At 41.8% G+C, this 19,018-nt stretch overlaps 1 long non-coding RNA gene across 1 annotated transcript; it reads left to right on the top strand.

Annotated features, from left to right (window-relative positions):
• The first annotated feature begins 1,797 nt into the window (after positions 1–1,797).
• Positions 1,798–18,800, top strand: LOC148685900 (uncharacterized). Its single transcript, XR_015949842.1, has 3 exons — positions 1,798–2,080; positions 13,590–13,763; positions 16,506–18,800. It is a non-coding gene; the product is annotated as an uncharacterized LOC148685900 (long non-coding RNA).
• The last annotated feature ends 218 nt before the right edge of the window (positions 18,801–19,018 follow it).

Raw genomic sequence — 19,018 nt, 5'->3', positions numbered from 1 at the left:
CTGTTTCGTGTATTCTGCATTTTCCTTTTTATGCAGTGTTGTGTTTTGATAACTTAGGCTGCAATTCTAACCCCAGAGTAAAGCCAATGAAATTCAATAGGACCTTCTTCTCAGTAGACATGGTTAGGATTGTGTTGCTAGTTTCTTCATTGACAAAGATCACAAAGCAGGTTTTCCCATAGCACAGTCCTATAGGTAAGTGAAGTTACGTACCTACAAGATTCTCATAGACCTATAGAACAGCTTTAACCCTTTCTAAATGTCTGACTCTGTGAGCCAAAGCCTGGGAGGGGGGGAGAGGGGTATTTATGCAAATTTGTTGTTATTTCAAGTTACACTGGTTTATTGACAATTTTTTGTAGACTGAAAAAGTGACCTTGAGCATAAGGTTTCATTTAAAAGATGTATTTGGCTCTGAGCTGTACAAATTCCTGCGGATAAATTAAGATGAGTAGATGATGACATCCATGCCTGGGAATTCCAGCTGCCAAAATAAATAAAGTAATATATTGTCCATATCTGCCTTTGGTCATTTTCTCCAGGATACATTTGTGTATGCTGCAGTTTTACCCTCTCTTTATTTGCACCAGAAGTGTAGTTGTCTGCTTTAAAGCAGTCTCTCCTAAACTCCTTCCACAATATTTGGACTCATCTGTTTATTCTAGGATTCCTGACAGTGGGATTCAGTCCCAGTAGCTACTGTCTAAAAGCAATGGAAGGGGTGGCACAACATTGTAATTTTTCTTTGTGTGGGTGTGCTCCTTTGATATTGGGTGTGAACAGAGATAAACAACGCAGACCGATTCATGAACAAGCCTGAATGCTCCACCTCAGGCATCAAATTTAAGACCCAAGTTTAGGATAATACTTCATGACAGATGGGTGCCGGATAATGTGGCTGATTTTACAGGTGTGTTAATAGGTTTTTGTATGTGTATTTAAATACAAAAAGTTGTGTGTTTATCTGAACCCTGAAATTCATAGTATGGGGAGGCACTTCTGGAACAAACCTGTATGTTTATCTGTTAACATTCTATGAGGGCTTAACGCTGGGTAGTTTCACAACAGAGCCACTAAACTTAGTTTAGAATTCCAGGTTTTGCAGAAAACTTTTGAGCAGCATTCTTTACCAAAGTCTCAGGTAGACTTTTCCCTCCTAGTATGGCTATCAGAGCAATACCCACTCAGACCCTTCTTGGATTCCCCTTCAAGGAATCAAAGCTGGGTCAGAGGCGTTTTAGGGTAGTGTGACTCATGCGGGCTCCGTGCTGCAGGAGGTTCCAAAACAATGCTGTAGAATGGAGCTTGAGAGGCAGAGCCCCTGAATTTTAGTGTCACACAAGGCACCGCTGAAATTTCAGAGCCTAAAGTCTGCTGCTGACTGGATTACTCTGCCTAGTTGGATGCAAATCTTTAAAATTGCTAACTTGCAAAAAAACAACAACCCAAAACAAACCTAAACCTTAATGAATTGCTGACTTTACAACCATTTGACAACAATTGTCCAGTCAACAGAATGGGCAAATCACAGTGATTGAATTCCTCCAATGCAAGGTGCACTAATGGTTCCAAAATGCTGTAGCCATCTAGCCAACTGCTCCAGGAAGCCTGTGTTCAATGCATGTTCCCAACGCTTCTTGTGGAGATGCTCTGCCTCTGACCTCATTGCCAGAGCAAGTGGCCAAATGTACTTGGTAGAGCAATCTAGTTGGGCGGGGCAGGGGAGGTAATCTTTTTGCTGTAAGGCAGCGGGGAGGCGGACGCTAAGGTTGGCCTTTGCAAATGAGTCCCACAGCGTTTCTCTGCCTTGCATAGCTGGGCTTTGGTCATGGTCAATGTCTCTGCTGTCAACCGAGTAAACTGCTTCGACTGAGTATACATGCCTTTGAAAACATTCCACGAAGCTCTCTTCTATTTGGATAAGGTTTGCAGCTCGTTCCTACTGGGTGCTTTAAAAGCAATGCTTTGCAATAGCAAAAAGTCCGCGGAAATTAAATTTTGAAAGCAGAAGAGAGAAGATATGGTTGGCAACCTTTCCCCGCTATTTTACTGTCAATCGGGCATTGAATAAATATACTAGGTAAGTGGAAACTGTGCTCAACCAGTATTGTCCAGCTGTTTAAATATTGTTACATGTAGCATAGCTTTGCTAAGTGTGTGAGAGAGAGAGAATGAGAGAGAGAGAGAATGAGAGGATGGCGGGGCAACAGGGAAATTGTTGCCATAGCTAACTTTTCCGTTGTGACAACATATAATAAACTTGTAGACAACGAATTTCCTTTCACACTTCCTTTCTGGTTCCACTTCTAAGGGACACATGTAATCGGAATCTAAGGAAATGGGGACCATAATTTTTTCCAGTCATTTTTTAACCTCTGAAACCTGACGCAGTATTTCCTGTGCTGATTGGCTCTGAGAAGACACCTCTGTTAAAGTGCCCCCATGATGTAAACTTGTAAAGGCTCAGAGTTTAACAGGGAGGAAAAGGACAAGCAGAAGCTAGCCAGTGCAAATAAACCAACGGCATTTGGTACCAAAAGCATAAATGTAAGAGAAATTATACCGAGCTACAGTGTCCTTGTCACAAGCTAAGAAGGCATTTGAATGCTAATCACTAGAAGCGGGGTCTTTTGCACTTCACAATAAACACTTGCGACCATGAAGTTTGTCTTATACTAAGTGGCTGGCAGTCCAGCTCAGAGGAAGTGGGTAATCGTATAAGGACAAAGCATCCACTATGCATACAGAAACTTCCAAGTTTAATCCCTGGCATCTCCAGGTAGGTCTGGGGGAAACCAGTGATGTAATCCCAAAGCTCCTGCCAACCTAGCAGTTTGAAAGCACGTCAAAAGTGCAAGTAGATACATGGGTTCCGCTACAGCGGGAAGGTAAACAGCATTTCCGTGCGCTGCTCTGGTTTGCCAGAAGCGGCTTTGTCATGCTGGCCACATGACCTGGAAGCTGTACGCCGGCTCCCTCGGCCAATAATGCGAGATGAGCGCCGCAACCCCAGAGTCGGTCACGACTGGACCTAATGGTCAGGGGTCCCTTTACCTTTACCTTCAATCCCAAAGAGCTTCTGGTGGTCAATGAACACAATATAGAGCTAGAGGGGTATAAGGTAGCTTCTTGTATTTGTAAGTTGCATGGATCGTAGAATTGTAAAGTTAGAAGGAGCCAAGTGAGTCATCTAGTCCAACCCATGCAATGCAGGAATCTTTTGCCCAATATGAGTCTCAAACCCACAACCCTAAGATCAAGAGTCTCATGTTCCACCAAGTGAGTTATCAGATGGGCTATGCAAGAATTAATGTTGGGTTGGGATAGTTCAATGCCTCTTTTTAGTTGGATTTGGGGCAGGAGACATTTCTAGTTTTAGCAAATTGTGTGTGTTTGTGTGTACATAAACACACACATACTTATAGAATGTAGGCTTTGTTTACTATTACATTGGTCATAGTGAGAGAATGGTAGGTGGTCAGGTGATAATGCAAATGATCTAAAAGGTTTTGCTAGATGAAGGGGGAAAAGGTCTCAATAAGAAGGATGATGGGACAATGACCAAAAATAGGGTCAAAGTAAGACGTCAAGATCAGTCACATAATATCACGCAACGATATACAATATTTTACATGGCAATAACTAGGGAAGTGAAGGTGCAGACAAAAGGAGAAAACAGATTGCATGATTATTTTGGAGCTGACAGGATGACCCCAATGTTTTGGTAAACTGGATTTTCCCACTAGTTAAGTGTTGAAATTAATTGCATTTCCTACAGCATTTCTTTCTATGCCCATGCACAGAAGCATTAGAACATTCAAAGACTATAGACACCCATTTTAAATAAATTTTCACGAGTTGCCATAGCTAATAAGGGAGTAGATAATGTGTTTATTCTTGAAATGTCTCATTGCTCTTATTAAAAGCATAGGTGCTATACTCTTTCCACCAAGTCAATGACAACATTTCCCTTTGATCATGCTCTATAGTTCTAATTCAATGAATTTCAAAAAGGAACAAAAACAGTCTTCTAATGGAAATGGAATCATACCCATAGAAAGGAGCAGGCTGGGATTTGCGGCTGTCCAAATACTATATATTTGCTCTAACTAAAGGGAGTTTATATAGGTCTGCATAGAAAACCTCTTGAGTGAGAGCAAATATAGACCTCTTATAAGCTTAATGGTTAATCTGTACAAGAGATTTAAGTTAAAGGCTGCTGTTTGAAGTCTAGTTACTTCAAAAACATCATCATTGATTCTCATGTTCTCTACAAACAATAGGCATCTTTAGGTTATTCTTATAATGGGACGTTTGCTCTTCTAGCACTGACTAGCATTCTGCATTAATATTCTCCTGCACTCTTATAATAACTAGGTACTATTATACATTTATTGGTGATAATTGCATCCATAAACATTTCAATGATTACCATTTTGATATGTTGGCATTTCTTCTATTGCCTGTTGACTTTTTATTTAAGGAACTTTGGCTTCAGTTGATTCTTAGTATGATTGATGCCTCTAATTATACTTTTACATTTTATGAAATATCAAAATATCTGAAAGCAGGCAGCTGACATTATCAACTTATTAATTGCAGGCAGATGGTGATAACCATAAATAATACAACTTGCATTCTGATTAAGGCCTGCTGGTGTTGGCTACATGCCATGACCTACACCTTGCATACAGCTTATTTTGGGTCACATCTTCCAAAACAAGCATTTCTAAAGTTAATTTTTGAATTGCTTCTCTTAATGATTTGTTTTTAAACTGTTGTGTTATTTATGCTAAATAACTGTGTTGTTTATGCAAATAACTACTGTGCAGTAATTTTCCAATTATTCACTTACCTTCATTTTTATTTCTTTTTCTCTCGTCTTTTCATAATTGCCCAGATTTGAACTCAATTAACCAATTAATTGACACAGTGCCAAGTTCAATAAGACTTGTCAGCTTCTTTCCAGATGTAATTTGCTGAGTCGTTTCTATATAAAGGAACGGTATGAAAAAGGAGCCCTCAACACCTCAAATGAAATACTATCCTTGTGGCCAACTACTCCTTATCAATATGCTTTCCATTAAGTTTAATCCATGGTTATGTGTCTGAAGCAGAACCTAAGCCTGACTTAGAAATATCTGTATTAGAAATGCTCTGCTATACCAGCTGCTTCTTGTGGTTCTTTAGTTTAAAAATATGCATCTGGTTCTCCAAAGTCTCTGCTTCTTTTAAGTCAGAGACAAATGTTTAAATGGAGACATGCTTTTGCAGATGGAGCTATCAGCTTTAAAAAGAAATAATCAGAAAGGGTCTCTCTTTCAGGAAAACCCAACCATTTAAATGCGGATATTTGTTGTACCAGAGTTCACCAGCTAAAGTGTGAATCAGCCCACACATAGTTGCCTTAAGAAAATCATAAACATGAATGCAAGGTGTCTCATTTAACAGACAGAATAACAGCACAATCCCATGCATGCCTAATCAGAAGTAAGTCCCAATACTGAGGTCAGCAATTCCAGAAGAAGAGAGCTTGTTCTTCCCACTCCACTAAAAATCTGTTCGGTGGACTAAGAAGAGTGCAATTACCAGTAACTGTGTCTTCCTTTACATTGCAATACAGTCCCCTGAACCCACACAACAGCTCTTTGATAGGCTGGAAGTGGTAAGGTAAAAGGTAAAGGACCCCTGGACGGTTAAGTCCAGTCAAAAGTGACTATGGGGTGCGGCACTCATCTTGCTTCAGGCCATGGGATGTCCGTTTGTCCACAGACAGCTTTCCGGGTCATGCGGCCAGCATGACTAAACTGCTTCTGGCGCAATGGAACACTGTGACGGAAACCAGAGTGCGCGGAAATGCCGTTCACCTTCCCACCACAGTGGTACCTATTTATCTACTTGCACTGGCATGCTTTCGAACTGCTAGGTTGGCAGAAGCTTGGACAGAACAATGGGAGCTCACTCCGTCACAGGAATTTGAACCGCCGACCTTCTGATCAGCAAGCCCAAGAGGCTCAGTGGTTTAGACCACAGTGCCACCCGCTTCCTGTGCTGAAAGTGGTATAATTTACATTGCACCCCAGCAACAAAAACTGCACCACATGGGGAACGTGGGGTGCAGTTTGGGGCCCTGAGCAACAGGGTGCATATGATATGCAGGATTTCAGTCTAACAGATTGATTTAGGTTACCTTGAAATTAATGTAACAAGTTAGCCATGATTTAAGCCCCTCTGAAATACATGGGACAAGCACAACCTGCTTAGTTCATACCAACCCACTATATCATTCATTCATTCATTTTATCCGTATGCCACAAGTAAATCACTTTGAGCATGATCTCTAACAGTGGAAGAGGGATGCATTTCAAACAAACACTGCCAAAACATGGTGAAAATTTCATAATAACATAGCAAAACAAAAAATATAGTAACATACATAAACCCAATTTCAGTACTGTAGATATTAAAAGATTACTTAAACAATGTGTAACATCCAGTAGGAAAATAACAAGGGAGCTTTACAGTTTCATCTGAGTCCTACAGACAACCTTCCCATGATGTTGCTCAAGACTCTTAAGCTTATTCTGTTAGTAACATCTGACTTTTTACCTGCAGAGCAAAATGATCTTAGATTATATAAAAGCATACCATAAACATCATTGCCCTCCATGAAATAGCACAAAAGATTTGTCATTCAGTTTTGTGAGTCAGTTCACAGATCAGGCTTTCTTCCTGATATTAACCTCACCAAAATCAGACAAGTGGGGTTTTAGTCCAGCAGCAGAAACCCTGGAAGTAAAAAAGTCTGGCAGCCAGATTCTCCTGGAGTGATAGAACTGATTTATCTCTGTCTTTATAGGCCTTAACAAGGCTGCTTCAAGAAACCATATTCTTGATGTTATTTTGTCTCTGAGAAACTCTAACCATCTGCAGGTTTTTTATAACTTAGAGCATTAGCTGGCTGCTCCTCAGACAGCCATAACTTTACAGATGGTGGTGTGTTTGACAGCAAAAAGATACCTATTGAAAATCCCCAAATATCAATATCAAAGCATTAAAGGCTAGTATGAGAACATTTTCCCATCCTTTCCCCTCGCGGCTGTGTTCTAACATTTGGTTAAATTCGTTTTGTTTTTCCACTGTTTCCCATCTACAAGACGTGGGCGCCGTCTTTCAACTTCCCCGCAAATTCTTACATGGTCAGCATTGCAAAAACTGTTAAGAGGGACAAGCTGGCCTGCTTGTTTTTCTTCTCTCTGTGGTCCATGGAATGCTCTCGACAGCCATTGCATAAGATTTCACTAAAAGAGGGCGGCTCAGTGTAGTGGATGTTTGCGGAGACAGCAGAAGGGACATCCTTCCTGTTACATGATAGTAACCTGTGTGTCATCCTGAACAGGAGAAGGCATCCCAATTCTACAGTGTAGTCAAGTTTGTCAAGAAAGCCTGCAGGAAAGCTAAGACTGTGCTAGCTGGAAAATGGGTGAAGCCCCTCTCTCTAAGGTCAGAGTTGGGCAGAAGAACAAAGGCCCGTAGCAGAGTTTCAGGGTTGCAGTTTGCCTGTTGTAAGCAAGAGGGGAAATAGCTGTGTTTTGCAAGCAGTTTGGAAGCTTGAGAAAGGGCAGGAGCAACGTAGAATGACTGTCTGAATCTAAGACAGCAGCCGTGGGACAGATGGGACCCTCGTGGAATATAATGCTGTGAGCCCAGCCCCTCCATCTTAGGCTCAGGTTGTGAATAGGTGTAAATAAACCATATATCGTGCTTTATACGACACCACAATGATTTCCAAAGGAAACACAAACCCTGAGTAGTGCCTGGAGCCCTGGAATATCACACTGCTATGGAGATTGGCATGCAGCACTATTATAAAATTAAAATCCACAATGCTGCCCATACCAAAGTACGCAGACATGCCTTGAGGCTTTTATACTAATTTGCATCCTTCTGCTCCAATAAATACCATCCTCTCCATTTTTACATGTTACGCAAAAGAGTTGGACCAAATTATATATATATATGTTGCTCAGCATACTGGGGGCGGTATTTTTTTTTTAAAAAAAATAAAACCAAACAAATATAGGCCAGCTATTCCTCCTGCCCAACAAGGGCAAACAGAGAGATAAAACATATATCAAAATGCAGGCCCTTTTCCCATGTGCATGTCTTTGAAATTTTACTTTGATGTCGTATGTGACAAATATATGATACATGATGCATTCCTCTTGAGTGAGATGTAGCCATTTTTACTGCTTGGAAAAGCAAAGGAGTATGACTTTGCTATCTTTTGTTCGACCTGCGCTGTATAGATTGCACACATCAATTCCAGTCCACTGTAGACAAGACAACCTTCACATGCTCCCCAGAAAGTGTATATCACCCACAACTGCCTTTCTTTTTTCATAATAGCCCATCTATCAGGGAAAGTCTCTGTTACTGAGCTGCATTGGGTTTTATACTGAGTTATATATGGATTACCTATCATGGAAGTGCTGAGGATTCAGATGCTCACATTGGGGGGGGGTTACCATCTGAACCATGCTGACTTGTTGATCTTTCCAAACTTTGAGGCAAAGTAGGGCACATATTGTAGGCAGCAAGTTCTAAGGAAGTTCTAGATCACGGGTGTCAAACACAAGGCCCGGGGGCCAAATCCGGCCCGCCAGACCTCGTCATGTGGCCCGCCGAGCACCCCAGCCAGCGGGACCCAGCAGCGGGACCTTGCTGCTCAAGCGCCGCGCCGAAAAAGCGCCGACAAACAGCTGGGGCGGGGGGGGGTGGAAAGGCAGCCGGAGCAGCGCTGCGTGGAGCGCCCCAAGCCACAGCAAGAGAAGGAGGAGGCAGCTTTGAATCCTCCTCCTGCTGCCACGGCTCGGCGCCTGGAAACGGCTGTTGCTGTTGCTGCTGCTGCAGCACAGACAAAGCACCCAGTAGCGCCGCTCCAGGTGCATCTCCAGGTACTAGTAGCTCTGCAAAGGTCCTGCATGAAACCCTAGCGAGCCTCCACCACCCAGTGCAGTTACCAAAAATCATTTTTCAATAAATTGTACAATAATTGTACATTTGAATATCTACTTGCCATTATTCTGACTATGTTTCTGCTTTCAGAGCTAGGTAGTTATTACTTACATTATTACAAAAAACAGTAATAATTGAATGCAGTGACAATAATTTATGATAATAAAGAGTGGACACACAGTCCTACAGATACAACCGGCCCTTTGAGGGTGACCAAACTGCTGATGCGGCCCCCAATGAATTTGAGTTTGACACCCCTGTTCTAGATGAACACAAGTAAAGGAACCGAGACAGCCGCCCTTTAGAGGACAATGCTATGACTGTTTTTGTTCCAGCTGGTTGATGTGTAGCAGAACCATAGTTTATAAATCAAGCAAGGCTCTATGATATTCTTTATTCCGTTTTCATTACTGGAATTAAACCTAGAAGTGGGTAAGATATAATAAGGCCGCAGAATGTTAGCAGAGAAAGGGGGATTAAGATAGAGGATAGAACTGGGATTTGATCTCAGCTACACTGGTGAGTTATTGACTATATGGACTCAGCTACACTGGTGAGTTATAACGTTTAAAATGTGTTACACAAATGTGACACCAGAGGGCGCTGTTGGGCAGCAATCCGTTGCCAATGGAAAATTGAATATATTTTATAGCGTATTTTAAATAGTGTTTTTCAGGTCAGTGTAGATCCAGCCCTAGACTCATGGGTCTACAATATTTACTGAAAGTTTCCTTGGATCACAGAAATGTGACAGTTCATGATAGTTTTCTGAAATTCTTAGAATTCCAAGAGGTAATTTTATAGCTGAGTCATATACAACCTTGTTGCACAAACGTAACATCATGTTTATAGGTACTTAAATGTACTACCTGTGGACTTAAGTTCTATTTAAATCCTCTGTGCCAAAACACAGTTTAGTATGTCTTTCTTTCTGAACAGCTTGCTTGGTTTTATGAGCAGGGTTTTTTTTAATGTCCTTGCTGACCTCAGTATTGTGAACAATTAATTATATTCTGTAAGCCCTTGGATGTTACTGTCTTAAAAAGATAAACGGCCAACCAGTCCTAACCACTACATATTTTGGGGCCTTTTCATTTCACCTTGGAAAACATAGCAATATATATAATCTGTGGATCAGCAGTTCTAAAAGAACTTAATCCACACAGGAATGCAGCATTAAACATGTCCTTCAAATCTCTCTGATGACTAAACACATCATTTGGAATGACATGACAAAAACATAGGAAACATGATGGGGGGGAGAAGGGGGGGAAATAGCTTGAGCTAACATCAAACGTGGCACATGCACTGGGCATTTTCAGAGGGATTTCCTGTATACTTAAAAGCTGCAATGATTTGGCATGCCTTGGATCTGCAGCTTCTGACCCACCAAACACTTAACGAAAGCAAAGGGTTGAGCCCATTAAGTGAAAGGCCAGGTGTTTGCAAAGACAGAAACTCTCAGAAGAAGCTAATAAAAATCTGGCTTTGCCCTGTGAAAAGAAAGCCTGAACATTAGCAAGAAATGTAAATCAGAAATTGGAGCAAAACACATGGAAATTTAATTATTCCAATGGCAGCCTAGTCCCAGGGGGAGATTTTAGCTGCAGTGGCACAAGCAACGGTTTTTGCTGTTGTTGCTCAATTTCAATCTGCTTCCAGCTGGCTCTGCTCTTTTCTCTGCGAAGCACTGATTCGTGTTAGGCTTGTAGCCAGAAGCTTAGTGGTCGGGGCTATCATGGGGCAATGTGAAACAACAGTTTAGGGGGAAATTATCTGCTACAAGTAGTCTAATAGGTTCACATGACAGCTAAGATCCATGTTTGCATGTTTTTATTATTGCACATACTTTAAATGAAATATAATTACAGTTTAATTCAAGTACCAGTAAAACATTAGGTTCAAACTATGTCCCTGAAAATTTCTGATACTTGGAAAGCTGTAGTTACAGGTAGGTAGCCGTGTTGGTCTGATGCAGTCAAAACAAAATATGCACACGAAATGCATGCACACGAAAGCTCATACCTATGACAAACTTAGTTGGTCTCTAAGGTGCTACTGGAAGGAATTTTTTTATTTTGTTTTGGAAAGCTGTGTTTGAAATAATACGTAGCAGTCATCCAAAAGCTTAATAGGTAAATTGTTCACATAGTGTTTCTGCATAGACGTCCTGATATGGTTGTATCTGCAGGAGTCCCTCATCTGCAGAGTGCAGATCAGTTGGATATATAAAGGGTCAGATGATCTTTTAGGTATCCTCATCCCAAACTTCCTAGTGCTTTATCCCAAAACCAGCACCTTGAACTCAGCTTAGTAGCTAATTGGCAGCTTTCTTTCTATCTCTCTCATAGTTTCTTCCCATTTTATTCTGTCCAGTACTTCCATGTCTTTAGGTTCTACCTAGATTTCCAGAAGAGATTCTACAAGTTTTATTTAGTTATTTGTTGAATTTATATCCTGCCCTTCCTCCCCAAGGAGCATCTAGGTTTGTGCCTAACATGTGCTTGATAAAGGTTATCTTTGGGCTAAGACACCTGCAAAACTGAAGACACTTTGTGTCAGCCATGACCCTATCTTTTTTCGAAGCATTTCTATTTTACAATCAAGTAACTGATAATTGTTGTTTTTTACTTCAGCCCCGAGTACAGCACCTTTAATGTGTCACCATCCCTTTTTCTAAGTATCACAAAGTACTTACAAAGCTCCTTTCAGTTTTTGCCAGACTGTCTGTTTTTGATTCAGCAAAATGTATGTGCACTCCCATGAAAATCTACAGTTCATAATTTAAAAAAAAAACAAGCAGGGAGATTGTTGTTGTTCAGAAGAATGAGTGTGTATCAGGAATGAGAGAGCTCCAAAAATATATAGCCGGAATACACCGGGCAATTAATGTTACAGCATACATAAATTGTTCCCCTTCCCTTTTTTCTTCTTTTTGAGGGATAAAATAGCAGACTTCTAAAAGTTCCCATGAGAAATGGGAACATAACAGGATACTGACCCCTCAGGCTCTTGTCATCACACTTGGCCAAGTAGATGTCAATGGGAAGTCTGAAAGCAGGACTTGAGCACAAGAACATTCTCCACTTGTTCCATACCCTCAAATGAAAATAGGGACATTTCTCGACCCCACTCCCTTTTTTTTGCCCCCACCTAAGGATGGCTTTCATAATTCCAGGACTGTCCTGGAAAAGAGGGACACTTGGAGGGCATTATATTCAGAAGGTGATATCCATTGATAGTCCTTGTTGTTTAGTCATGTCCGACTCCTCGTGACCCCATGGACCAGAGCACGCCAGGCACTCCTGTCTTCCACTGCCTCCCACAGTTTGGTCAGACTCATGTTGGTGTCTTCGAGAACACTGCCCAACCATCTCGTCCTCTGTCGTCCCCTTCTCCTTGTGCCCTCCATCTTTCCCAACATCAGGGTCTTTTCCAGGGAGTCTTCTCTTCTCATGAGGGGGCCAAAGTATTGGAGCCTCAGTTTCAGGATCTGTCCTTCCAGTGAGCACTCAGGGCTGATTTCCTTCAGAATGGATAGGTTTCATCTTCTTGCAGTCCATGGGACTCTCAAGAGTCTCATCCAGCACCATAATTCAAAAGCATCCATTCTTCTTTATGGTCCAGCTCTCACTTCCATACATTACTACTTTAAAAGAAAATGAAACAAATTTATGGAGGGGTTGATAGGCCTACCCTCCATGAATTTGTTTCATTTTCTTTTAAAGCAGTTGGTGGCCATCACTGCTTTGGTACTTCCAAGATAGAAGGGAGATCCTACAAACTAGGACAGGCATCCCCAAACTGCGGCCCTCGTGGTCAGGGATGATGGGAATTGTAGTCCAAAACATCTGGAGGGCCGAAGTTTGGGGATGCCTGAACTAGGAGATGCCCATAAGGAATATTATTTAGGGGGAGGGCTACAGAGAGCATCTGCTTTGCATGCGAAAGGTCCCAGGCTCAGCCCCCAGCATCTCCAAGAAGGAATGTTCCCCTGTCTGAAACCTTGGAGAGCTGCTGCCAAGTCAGTGCAGACTGCGCTGAGCTCGATGGAGCAATGGTCCGACTCTGTCTGAGGCAGCTTCCAACATTCCCAAGCGAGCTTCTGTCTGTGGAGCCAGGATAGATGAAGATGGCCTCCTAGGGTGGACACTTCTCTCAACAGGCTGCAGCTGACAAAAATGGAAAGGAACTTTGTGGTACTGAGAGGAAAAGAGACTGTCATGCTATAAAGGTGTGCCATACTTGGTATCAATGTAAAGAAGGGATCAGTCACTTTATTGTAAAATAGCTCTGCTTTAAAAGAGAGGGTGGGTTGCACCCACAAAGCAGTGTCTTCCCCATCCAGAGCAAGGGCTGGACTGAGGCCAGAGTGTTTTCACATGTGAGACTTGCAATGCTTTGTAGTCTGGAACAATGGATGTTGCTAATGAGGAATTGATAGTGGAATACAGCCATTTTTAAATTGAATGCATATTCTCTGGCCAAGGTAGACTCCACATTCTATTTACAGACATGAGAAATGCAAAAACGGGTTTCAACTTGATGTATTTTTCCACTCACTTTCTCAGTAGGGCAATCTTACCCTACCCCAGAAGCAAGCCTCTTTAAAACCCATTCATGAAATTGCTGATTGTGTGGAATGGTGTCGTGTGGAGGATGGGCGAGTCTTCCTCTTGTAGCACAATCCTGCACATGTTAACTCAGAAGCAAGTCTCACTGTGTTCAGGGAAGCTCACGGCCAGGTGAGTGTGCACAGTGTTACACGCCACAAGGGCACTCATACGAGTGAAGCCTGCTTCTCATTTTAATTCAGGACAAAAGACGTGTGCTTCATCTATCAGAAATTTGGGAGACACTGCACCATAGAAAAACTCTGTGTTTCTGAAAGCTTTGAATGATGTCATTTTCATGTACGGTATGTTGAACTAAAAGCCAAGTTATCACAATTATTTCAGTGAATTAATCATGTCTGTATAGCTTTCATGAATAATGTTTATGTACAATACAGAATAATGTGTCCCAAACGTTTGGTAAGAGGCGCCATACGTTGAAGAATGAAATCCTGTTGTCATGTCACTGTTATTTCTGAAAGGTGCATTCGCAGTGCAGAGTCAAGTTATTTGCTTTTTCATTTCATTCCAAGTAGAGGCTACCAAACCCCCACCCCCACCCCCACCCCCACCCCCACACAAAAAACACAGACTTTTAGCTATCATTGATTCATAACGCATGTCTTTAATCAAGATAAATTTGGCCCTGATTTAAAGAGTGTACTAACCAGTAATGTATGTGCAAATTCAGATAGCAGAGGAAGGTTGTTCCTGGCCCTTCGCTGAGGAGAATACAGCCAATCAATCACTGAAGTTTATTCAGCGATGGTGTAGTTTTGCTCAGAGACTATTTTGATTAAATTCTGTATTCTCTCAACTGTCATTCCAGTAAAGCTGAGCAAACAAACAGCACCTCCCAGCTGAAATTATACAAAAATATCTGCTCATTGTACATTTGTTATAAATGTGTAGAGAAAATGAGGCACTCCTTTTGCCAAATCCCCTTTCTAACCTACAGTTTGATGGCAAATAACTTAGGAGGGTAATAGAACAAACCGAAGCCAAATACAGTAAGTGAAATTTTACATTCATTCCAAAACAACTAGAAATGAGAGGTGAATAAGCTAGCTGATCTTCCGGTAAAAGCAAACAGGGGCTGCATACATGTAGGCTTCATGTGGGTACATGAAATGGTTGCACACCATCCCTATCTCCAAGCGGTGTAAGATTGCAGAAGTTGCAGGGTTCAGTTTCCTTGAAATGCAGGACAGTGGAGATATATACAACCTGAGCCTACAATAATGGGGTTCACAGCATCAACACCCCATGAGGTATTGTTTCCCCCATAGTCATAGCCTTGGATTCCAGCAGAAATCAAGCACAGCTCACACTCTCTGGCTTCTGCATCTTCTAGCTCAGCTCTCTCACACACACAACTTTCCCTGTTTCCAGCCAGGTGAGGAAGTGAGGCTCATCCATTTGTCCTCTGCCACAGAGCAACTTCCTTCCTTTATACTAATGACCCATATTTAGGGACCATTATGGCCCTTGCCTGGCTAGTTCAACAATGGCATCCTCCATTTTAACACTCCCTGGAATTAGATGGGAGACTCAGGCCCCGCAAACTCACAACAATATGTAGGCACCGAAGTATTTCCCACTGTTATAAGCCACACGTGAAGGATGGGAAAAGACAATAACAAATTCCACCTGTCCCCAGTTGTATGATTTATTGCCGCCCACCTCACCCTAAGGTTCTAGGGTTACAACATTGAAACACAACATTAAAAACAGTTTAAAACAAATTACGATTAAAAAAAAATAAGGTAAGTCCTAAAAAAATATGCACCTCAAGTTTCAAAAGCCAGGGATAAGTGTGCCTTCAGCATTCTCCAGAGGTGCCAGGTGCAATTCCACAGCTTAGGGGCCAACACAAAGAATGCCCTCTCGTGGGCTGGGAAACTACAGTTCGCAGGATTCTTGCTTTACAGGTATGAGGTGCAGGCAGCCTCTGGCAGCCTCAGCCCATCTCTCAGTCAGTAATATACTGATGACATACAGATAGCCTGCTATACAGGGCTTTGTAGCAAGGGCTCTTGCAAGAGATACAAAAATAATGTACTCGAAGCAATTTTCAAACTCTCTATAAATGCTTTGTATTATTATAACACCTCAGTACAAAAGATTGCCTCTATTTGGAAATGATTGACCTAAAAGGCCTTTAGCTTTTCCGTAGAACGTATGTAACTAATTGCCTTGCTTTCATGTTTCTTTTTCCTACGTAGATGCTACCTTGAGCTAGGGATGAATCGTGGCTCTCTTGGTTTCCTTAGGCGCTCTAAGCTTCTCTAACAGCCTGCAAAGTGGCGATTGTGTGGGCGAATTCTCCTCTCGCTAATTATAGCTGAGCACGGAGGACCACAGTTTCCCTCCATGGATCATTAGCAGATAGATATGCCTAGTTTGTGTGGCACCAATCCTTTAAGCCTTCATAAATATTCAGCTCATAGTCTGGAAGGGAAACTGTCCTTGGCTGGCTAGCATGCTCAATGACTCATAGGGAGGTGTGAAACGGTTCCCAAATCCCGGCCCCATTTGGAAGGATGTGCAAACAGCTTTAGACACATGAGGGACAGCTGTGTTTTTAAAGGATAATTGTCCCCCTCCTCCCAAATTTTTCTACTTTGCGCTCTCACTCACTTTCTCTCTCTCTCTCTCTCCTCATTCTCTAGTGGGTTTTAAAATAGCTCTTGATGAAAGCAGAAAAGCATCTCCTTAGCCTGTCAGTCTAGAAAGTAGATCCTCAGGGACAATTGCCACACAGTGGAAATTACTGTACTTTGGGATTGTCACTGCAAAAGATTAACAGTAAGAAGTTCAACGTGTATGTTCTGTGCATTTTAAAATAAACTTATGCTCCATGTGCAATTATAGATCACCTGCAGCAACTCAGTGGAACATAGCACAAAATGGCAGCCACCGAGTCAACTCTCTAACAAAGATGCACAGCTGATGAAAGAAGCTTGCCCAACGGACTCCTGCAACAAAAACCTGCCAGGTTCATGATGACAACCTTGGAATGCTTGATAAGAAACATTGGCTTCAACTTGCTCTGACCAAATGTCTCTCCTCTCCTCCCTTTTAACTTTGATCAGTGTCTGCATTAAAGGCTGACAGTTTAAAAAATGGAAGTCCTCAAGAGCTCTCTTCTCTACCACCACCTTCCACAGCCCTCCAGTTTATCTAGGTATTCTCCTGGGAATCAAACATGACAGGCTGCAGAGACCTCTAGCCTGCCTGGTTTCTTTCTCACTGCAATCTTTTTATCAAATAGCCGAAGGATTATGAGTAAATAAAACTGAGCACATCATAAAACCAAGGATCTTACACCGATGATGAATAAATGGCTATATGCCGCTTCCAGGATCACAGGCAGTAATCCTGACCCGGGATTACTGGGCTTTGAGTGCTCTTTTTCTGCACTCCTACTTCCAGTGGACTCTCCTCACTCCCCCTTCTTTTGGGATTTACCAACCCGATGCTAACAACCCCCACTTTCTTTAGCTGCATTTCAGACAGAGACTAAAGATCCCCACCCCCAAGTGTCTGAAAACAAGTTTGTAGGTTTCTAGTGTGTGTGCGTGTATCACATTAAAGTCAGAATGATAACTTTAACTTGCTTTTAAGGACAATAGCTTAAATTTGTTATCGTAAACACACACACACACAACAATTATACATGTGATATATACTTGAGAGTAACCCCATCAAATCCAGTGGGTTTTATTTCTAAATAGATTTGAACAGGATTGAGAGTTCTAATCTGAGGTAGCGATGGTGAAAACTGAAACACATCAGATTAGTTAATCCATCATCGGCTCCACCAGCAAGCATGACTCCTGGTCCAGAAGATTACCCATAAGGAAATTCAGCTCTTGATATGGGAAGTAGAGGTTATTGGTGGGAATTTCTTTTCCTAGCAACTTCTTGGTTACAATAGCCAAACTATTCTCAGATGTTGTAATTCTAAAGAAGCACAATTGTTTTGGTATGTGTTGTTCAAACACAGATTGGGCATTTGTGGAGCTTGCACTGTGTTATGGGCAAATAGCTCAGAGACTGATAAATTTGCACCCCAGACTCAATATCAAGTCTACATAACTAACATCTACATATTTTTTTATCATGGTGGACATTAGCAGAAGTCAAGAAACTATGAAATTTCAAAACTTCCAATGACAAACTTCAGAAGCCAACGAGAAGCCTACTTATGGGCAGTCCACGTAGTGCTAACTTGTGAAATAGTGTGTGTCTGAGGCTAATGTGTGCATGGGTGGTACATTGCATGTGATGTGACGCATAGACTCATCATCTGTCCGTGTGTATGCACCATATGCATGTTCCATCTCTCTTATGTGCCAAATCTGTACATTGCATTCTTGAGGATATGCCTGGGACTTGCTCCTGAATCCCACTGAGTATTAAAGACAACAGTCAGAATGGTTTTGTGAACCATCCCTTCAATGTGTTTTGGATCAATTTAGAACAGAAGTAACTTGAGCTGCAACACAACATAAACTCTGGTGGCAAAAGCACTGAAACAGATCGGTCCACCGATTCGTAATGGTTGCTGCTGCCCCAACTCTGTTCCGGGTCAGCCCAAAGCCAACATGATTCTTTGTTAGATCTCAGCTGACACAATTCTGCCGGCCAGCATGAATTACAAACTGGTCCACATTCCTTTCTTTCTTTCAATCATTTATCATCATGAATTACATTGTCATTAAAAAGGATAAGAATAAAATACTCTCTGGGAAGATCTGATGAGGCCACTATTTGGTTTGTGTGTGTTTTAAATTAAATACAGGCATAGGCAGGCAGCAAAGGTTCACGAGTCCTGTTTAGTTTGAATATTTTCCCCCACCTGCACAGCTTTGGCTTCAAAATCTTGGGAAAATCACTTCCCCTGTAAGGTTTCAAGTTATTCTAGGCTCTAGTTGGCCCACAATTCATGCAATCTTTCTTTGTGGTGCTTTGTTATTCTGTTTGCAGACTCAATCCAATATTGTTGAGTGAAAACATCAAAGCCCCAAAACATCAGCCTTGCATATTCTATGAAATTATTTGTATTCCTGTTATTGAATGCATCTGAATGAAATATAAGTGGTATGTATCTATGATGTTTGGCCCTTCGAAGTGTGTTGCTTCAGAATAAAGACAGAACTTGTAGCCTCACTGGCTTACTAATGGTTATTTAAGTTGCGCCCAGGCAGGGACAGAGACAGTCAATAACAACACCGAGGGTTGAATCCAAGGGAATTGAGAATTGAGAAGGGAAGATTAATATATCCCTTAAATCAGCCATAGCATAGCATAGTTTGTCCCAATAACAAGCTGCAATAGTGCGCTTGCTTACTCAGAATTAAGCCACACTGTGCTCAGTATAG

The sequence above is a fragment of the Zootoca vivipara genome, chromosome 4 (genome assembly GCF_965207765.1).
Source record: "Zootoca vivipara chromosome 4, rZooViv2.hap1.1, whole genome shotgun sequence".
Taxonomy (NCBI): Eukaryota; Metazoa; Chordata; class Lepidosauria; order Squamata; family Lacertidae; genus Zootoca; species Zootoca vivipara.
This window is presented reverse-complemented; position numbering and strand designations above follow the sequence as displayed.